Consider the following 6,448-nt stretch of genomic DNA (forward strand, 5'->3'; position numbering starts at 1 on the left):
CTTTCATCAAACGGGCCCTTTAACAAGCTCATGGTAGAGTGATCTTGTTACTATTGTATAGTGCTGCGGAAACTCTGCGCTACCCTCCCTGGCCTAGTACAACGGAGTCTATCCAATGTCTATGACTGTAACATCCCACTGCTGCAATCTGCAAAAATCAAAATTATAGAATTAATAATCTGTTGTTGAACTCTGAAATGAAATATAAATACATATACAACATTACACATATAAGAAAAAAATCAATTAACCTTTATTTTCTTTCCTTTGAAGTAAATTTCAAAATTAAATATTTCTTTTTTAATTTAACTTTTACTTTATTTTCCCACAAAATTTAGCTTTGTAAATGTAAAAATACACAAATTATTAGTCTGTTTCTTTTGTTACCTTTTCTGAAGTTGGACACAGACTTCTTTTTAATGAGTTTTACGGTGCAAATTGCTGTGTTTGTTTTTTCTACATTGGCTCATAGAGGTATAAGTGTGGGTTGAGATCTCTCAAAACATGTTTAACCCACTGCATTTTTGCACCTGTCCCTTGTTAGAAGCCTCTGGACCTTGTTAGTCTTGTAGGTTTTTTAATTTCAGTTTATTTTAATAGATGTTTGAGTTTAGTATAACATCCACTTTCACTGACCTAGTGAACATTTTTGTGTAGGGGTCAGCTGAAGCCTGCCTCCAGATGCTGGATTTTCTTGCTGAGTTGAAGAGTCATTAGTTGATTCGGCTGTTTTTTGCTCTTTGGTTGGGTTGTTGTCTCAGACATAATTCTTTTGTATAAGATTTGTACTTTGCAAATAATTGCACTCAAGTGAGTAAAAAATTGAAGCAAAAACATTTGAGTTTTACCACTGAAATAATATTTTTTGTTGGCAAAACCGTTTTATTTTGACATTCTGTTCTTTTTATTATCTGACCAAGCTGAGCAACCATCTACTACAATGGTTCTTATTAAATGTTGTATGCATACAGACCAAAATGAGGTTGAATTGTGGTTTTGGAAAAAATATGAAATCAGCAATGCTTTTCAGATCATTTTTACCAATTTAACTATAAAAATGACTGTTAATAATTACAAGTCATTTCTTCATTATTCCACTTTTATTAATATTTATAAAAAAAACAAAGTGCTGTTATTGTTTATCTAAATCATTGCAAATGCCTCTTTAAGTGATAAATTATCTAAATGTATTTTTTTTTAAGCAGAAGGTGGCTAAAATACACAAGATAATGATAATTAAGTAATTTTTATAACAATTTGAAGCTCCTACCTAAGCTTAGGAATTTGATGGTTTCTTTAATGTTTTTTGAGTGAAAGTGACAAGCTCCAGGGGAGGATCCAGCCATTTTAAAAAGGGGGGTTCCCAACCCAGAGTAAAGGGGGGAGGGGTGGGGGAGTCAAACTATATGCTCCCATTCAAATGCATTGATAGGCCCCAAAAAAGGGGGGTTCCCAACCCAGATTAAAAGGGGGGGTCCAACTATATGCTCCCATTCAAATGCATTGATGGGCCAAAAAAAAGGGGGATTCCAAATTCCAGACCCCCCCCCCCCCCCCCTGGATTCACCACTGAGCTCATTGTGTAAAAGGCATATTCTATTGTGCAAACCATAAGCCTTGCTATCAACAATAAATTTGGTGAAAACTTTATCAAAAATGAAAGTCAAATCTTCTTATCACTAAAAAAAGGTTATATTGCCTTTTGTTCAAACTCATTTACACTCTGAAGAAACTAAAAAAAAATCAGTCAAAGTCAATCAAATGTTTAGCATTGACAATGCATATAACATTTCAATGGAACTAACGTACATAAGGTTCTTTGTGACTCAAAAGGTGAAAGCCCATAAAACTACTAACAATGACGAAATGCTTTCCATGTCTCCAACAAAGTTGTCACTAGTACCATTCAACTTCAATCAACATTGTGTTTGTCTTAGTCAAAGTCAAAGTGCAGTGCTAGTGAAATTGTCTCAACAGAGTAGAAATGAGTAAAAAATGTTTTTGAAGATACTTGAACATTTATAAAATTATATTTATTTCAAGATGTAGGACACACGTTTGGACATTTTAGTGTGCTGATTAGGGTCTCCATGCTGTGGTATTTTGTTAGAAGAATGGCATCCTACATCTTAGTCTTGGAATTTATTTTGAAAAATGAAGAAAAAAATCTTTTGTTGATTGTAAGCATGGCAAAAGGCAAAACAATTTCTGTATTTCTTTTATCTTAGTTATCAATTATATATGTGAGGGGGATAGGACCTATATTGGGACTCAGGAATCTGGTATTTTAAAGCACAGGATTTAGGGATTGACCCCTTCAGGATAAAGTTTTTTTTTTTTTAATTTCTTGATGTCAGGATCTAAATTTATTTAAATTTCGGGAGCTCAGGATTTTGTGTTTTTAAGCCCGGGATTTCGGGATCAGGACCCCTCTTTAAGTTTTCAGAATTATTCCATATGGTCAGAGTTATCTCCCATTGATCAAACAACTCCATATTTACTTACATTGTTAAATTTTGAAAAATGACCAGAGCAACTGAATTAATTCTAAAGACCATTCAGGTAGTGGCCATTTTCCTTAATGATAAGAGACATTTTTCTCTTGTTGGGGAGTCAAGATTTCCATTATTTTTTTAAACCATAAATTGGCTTATTTAAAATTTGAAACCCCTCAATTTGAAAAGTTTTCTGTATGAAATTTTGTCGTTAAATGGTTAGGCATTGCACAAAACAGGCTCAAGCTTTATTTAAAAAAAAATTTCACCCTGCAACATGCTCATGTGCTTAGGTCAGATATTTGTGTGTATGTAAGTTATTTGTCAGTCTGTTCATTTTATTCACAAATATTTTAGACTTTGGATGATTTACAAGTTCACGTATTGTATAAACATCAGACTATAGTTGAAACCTGTAGATGGTTTTGGTTATTTATTTTCCTTTGGTCACTGTCTTGTTGGTGTATACCCTTGATCCCCCATTTTCCATAATGATGCTTAATATTTAACCAACAATAAGAATACTCACCTAGTATAATTTAAGATGAGGTTCTTACCATACTCTTTGGTAACCACAAATATACTTAATACATTGCTTACTCTTCAAGGTCATACGGTTCTTCTTTCTGCTCAGTTGTTTGGTCCCTACAAAATATCATTTTATTTTAATATATGAAAGGATTGAAACTCAAAACTGTATTGTTCATCCTTTTTTTAATAAAATGTTTATTCAGTCACATGTTTTCCTTGGTACATCTCCTTTAATCAATGCCATATTTCACCTCATTTCTAATATATTTATTTCAAGAAAGATAAAATTAAACACCACTATTATCCTATAAAACAAACCTCAAAATTTTAACCAATACATACCTGAGTAATCATTTCCAATGCTGTAAAGCTTCATCATAAACTGATTGATGAAATGCAGCTGGGTGATTTTCTAATCATTGTAATGTTGACTATAGTCTGATTCTCTAATCATTGTAATGTTGACTCTAGTCTGATTTTCTAATCATTGTAATGTTCACTGTAGTCCGATTCTCTAATCATTGTTATGTTGACTATACAGTCTAGGTGTCTGTAAGTCTTCACATTTCTCTGGTTCAACAATTCATCAAAATAAGACTGTTGCATTTTGTGGATAATAGTCTTGTAAATTCTCTGAAAAACCAAATGTAATTAACTTTTATATAAAAAATGTATTCAGAAGGTATTGCCAACAAATTCAGTTGGTACACTGTCAGTCTCCTAGACATATACATGAATGTGTCCCCTATTCCTGTTGTTGTAGGTAGATACTATTTGGAAGCAATACCTGGTCAAGTTACATGGATCTTTTAACTTGAAATGCATGATATATTTGCCACAGGGGGTTATGCACCCACAATCAATCATGAATTTTACCATGGTTACAGAACTTATAGTTACAGTTCGATGATGTTTATACAAGAGTAAAAGCTTGAAAACATAACAACTCTAATAAATCAATAAACTTAAAGAAATGGGGTAAAGTCATCATATTGTAATTTCACATGCAACATGAAAAATTAGTGAAATCATTCAATTCTCCAAAAGTAATTTTCTGGAACTTTTAAAATCTAAAATCCAACACAGATCACATTGAATCAATTAATTGCCTTAAAATTCTTTCAAACATATTTCATGTCCCCTAATATTCTAATGAAACAAGAATGTGTCCATAGTACACGGATGCCCCACTCACACTATAATTTTCCATGTTCAGTGGACAGTGTAATTGGGGTCAAAACTTTAATTTGAAATTAAAATTAATAAGATCATATCATAGGGAACATGTGTACTAAGTTTCAAGTAGATGTGACTTTAACTTCATCAAAAACTACCTTGACCAAAAACTTTAACCTGAACTTTGCACTTAGGAGATAACTGTATTGTATTTTAAGCTCCGACGGCATCAATTGGGGATTTGATGGTTGCAAATTAAGTTTACTGGCGACGCGTTAGCGGAGACAGTAAACGGGTATTTGCGACCATCAAATCCCAAATTGATGCCGTCGGAACTTAAAATACAATATTGTTATCTCCATTCTAATGAAACTGACAGAAAACAACGTTAAAACATGTATTTAAAATCTGTCTTATGCCGTCTGCGCTTGCGGGTACGTCCCATAGCATCGATTGTCAATTGATGCCATGTAAGAAAGTGACGTTATCCAATCAAAATGAACGTTACAAACGTCGTTGCATTAGAATTTCATTTTCTATGTTCAGTGGACCATGAAATTGGGATCAAAACTATAATTTGGCATTAAAATTAGAAAGATCATATCATAGGGAACATGTGTACTAAGTTTTAAGTAGATGTGACTCAGTTTAACTTCATCAAAAACTACCTTGACCAAAAACTTTAACCTGAACTTTGCACTTTCATTTTCTATGTTCAGTGGACCATCGTAGGTGGGGCATAAAAATACCTAGGTCTTTGTCCAAGTAAAAATCAATTTAAACTGATTTGGCTTCTAATTCTAACCTATTGATCACATGACCATATATCGGTTCAAATTCTAACCTTTTGATCACATGACCATATAGGTGTTACACAACAATCTACTCATTTCACACTTTAGTAACTGGCTGTGCAGAAAAATATCTACTGACAAAGGACATACTGCAAATAAATTATGTAACTGAACTTTACTCAGATCAATAACAAAAACGTGAAAAAAGTGTTAAAACAATTGAGATTAAACCATGTACATAATATTTATTACCACCAAAACGGCTGTAAGTAAATCGAGGATCAAGGACAATATAATGGAGAATCAAGTCTTCTACTTTTTGAATTATGGCTTTATCATCTTTATAAAATACAAATAGACTGCATCTACTATAAACTTGAAAACTGTAAACTTGAAATATAATTCCATGTATCAGTAAAATACGAAAAAGTAAAATAAATATTTTCAAATCTTTGCTATCGATAGTTGAGGAAAAATATGCCATCTGCATTTTCAGTTGGTGCAACCTTTTCAAACATCACGATACTTGCTACAGCATCGACTCAGGCACTTGTTTTGTAGTAACCAGTGCATGCTCTAGTTTAATTTTTTTTATTTATTCCGATGTCAATGAACACGATTGATTGTTGGTTACTTGGTGTCCAGTCGGGCAAATATTTCATGCATATTCAGGACGATCAATGAATACGAGCCAACTTATTAAATTTCATCAGATAGTCTTCTATATCATATCTTAATTTTTCGAAAAAGATTTCAAAAGTCGTGTTTTAATCCATATTTTTAATAATGAAATTAATCTGGGAAAATACCAAGGGGTTAATATCTACCTTGAGTATGTGTGGTTTCACGAACAGTTCAAATCAAATCTTTTGCTTCTGTAAACTGCATGTGTCCATCTTGTTCGTTTGAAGACAAAGTGCTATTTGAAACACTTCGGCGGGAAGTTTTCCACTGGTCAACAATGAAGGGTCTAAAAACTCCAAACCAATGAAAACTCACAAAATAAGACACACCCTCGGTATTAAAACTGCTCACAAAATTTATTTGACAACAGCTAGCCTTTTTTAACAATAAAATTTAGATCTCAAATCGAGCATAAAAAGGTGTGATAATACATTTGATATAAAAATGACTTGTAAAGATCTTTTTTATCCTAAAGACTCATGAAATTAAGAGACCGTGGCATTTTATACATAAACAGTTACAAATAATAAATAAGAAACAACACGAACTCCATTAAAAAGTTACAATTAAATATGTATCATAATCTAGTTGTTCTTTATCACTTAGATCACATTTTTTTCCAGATCCATCAATAGAACAAACACTACCAGCTTCAATTGGCAACTTGTGACTTCCACATCTAAATTTATTAATAGTATAACATGATCATTTCAGGTGGGGAAACAGAGAGATATTTCTCAAAACCAAATTCAGTCTTACAATTCTATA

The 6,448-nt window shown here is 32.6% G+C and overlaps 2 long non-coding RNA genes across 2 annotated transcripts; both read right to left on the reverse strand.

Annotated features, from left to right (window-relative positions):
• Positions 1–3,058: 3,058 nt before the first annotated feature.
• LOC134692713 (uncharacterized) lies at positions 3,059–6,106 on the reverse strand. Its single transcript, XR_010102257.1, has 3 exons — positions 5,824–6,106; positions 3,369–3,659; positions 3,059–3,140 (listed from the first exon to the last, which is right to left on the reverse strand). It is a non-coding gene; the product is annotated as an uncharacterized LOC134692713 (long non-coding RNA).
• On the reverse strand, positions 3,681–5,634 carry LOC134692714 (uncharacterized). The gene is made up of 2 exons (XR_010102258.1): positions 4,871–5,634; positions 3,681–4,360 (listed from the first exon to the last, which is right to left on the reverse strand). It is a non-coding gene; the product is annotated as an uncharacterized LOC134692714 (long non-coding RNA).
• Positions 6,107–6,448: the final 342 nt, after the last annotated feature.

The sequence above is a fragment of the Mytilus trossulus genome, chromosome 12 (assembly GCF_036588685.1).
Source record: "Mytilus trossulus isolate FHL-02 chromosome 12, PNRI_Mtr1.1.1.hap1, whole genome shotgun sequence".
Lineage (NCBI taxonomy): Eukaryota > Metazoa > Mollusca > Bivalvia > Mytilida > Mytilidae > Mytilus > Mytilus trossulus.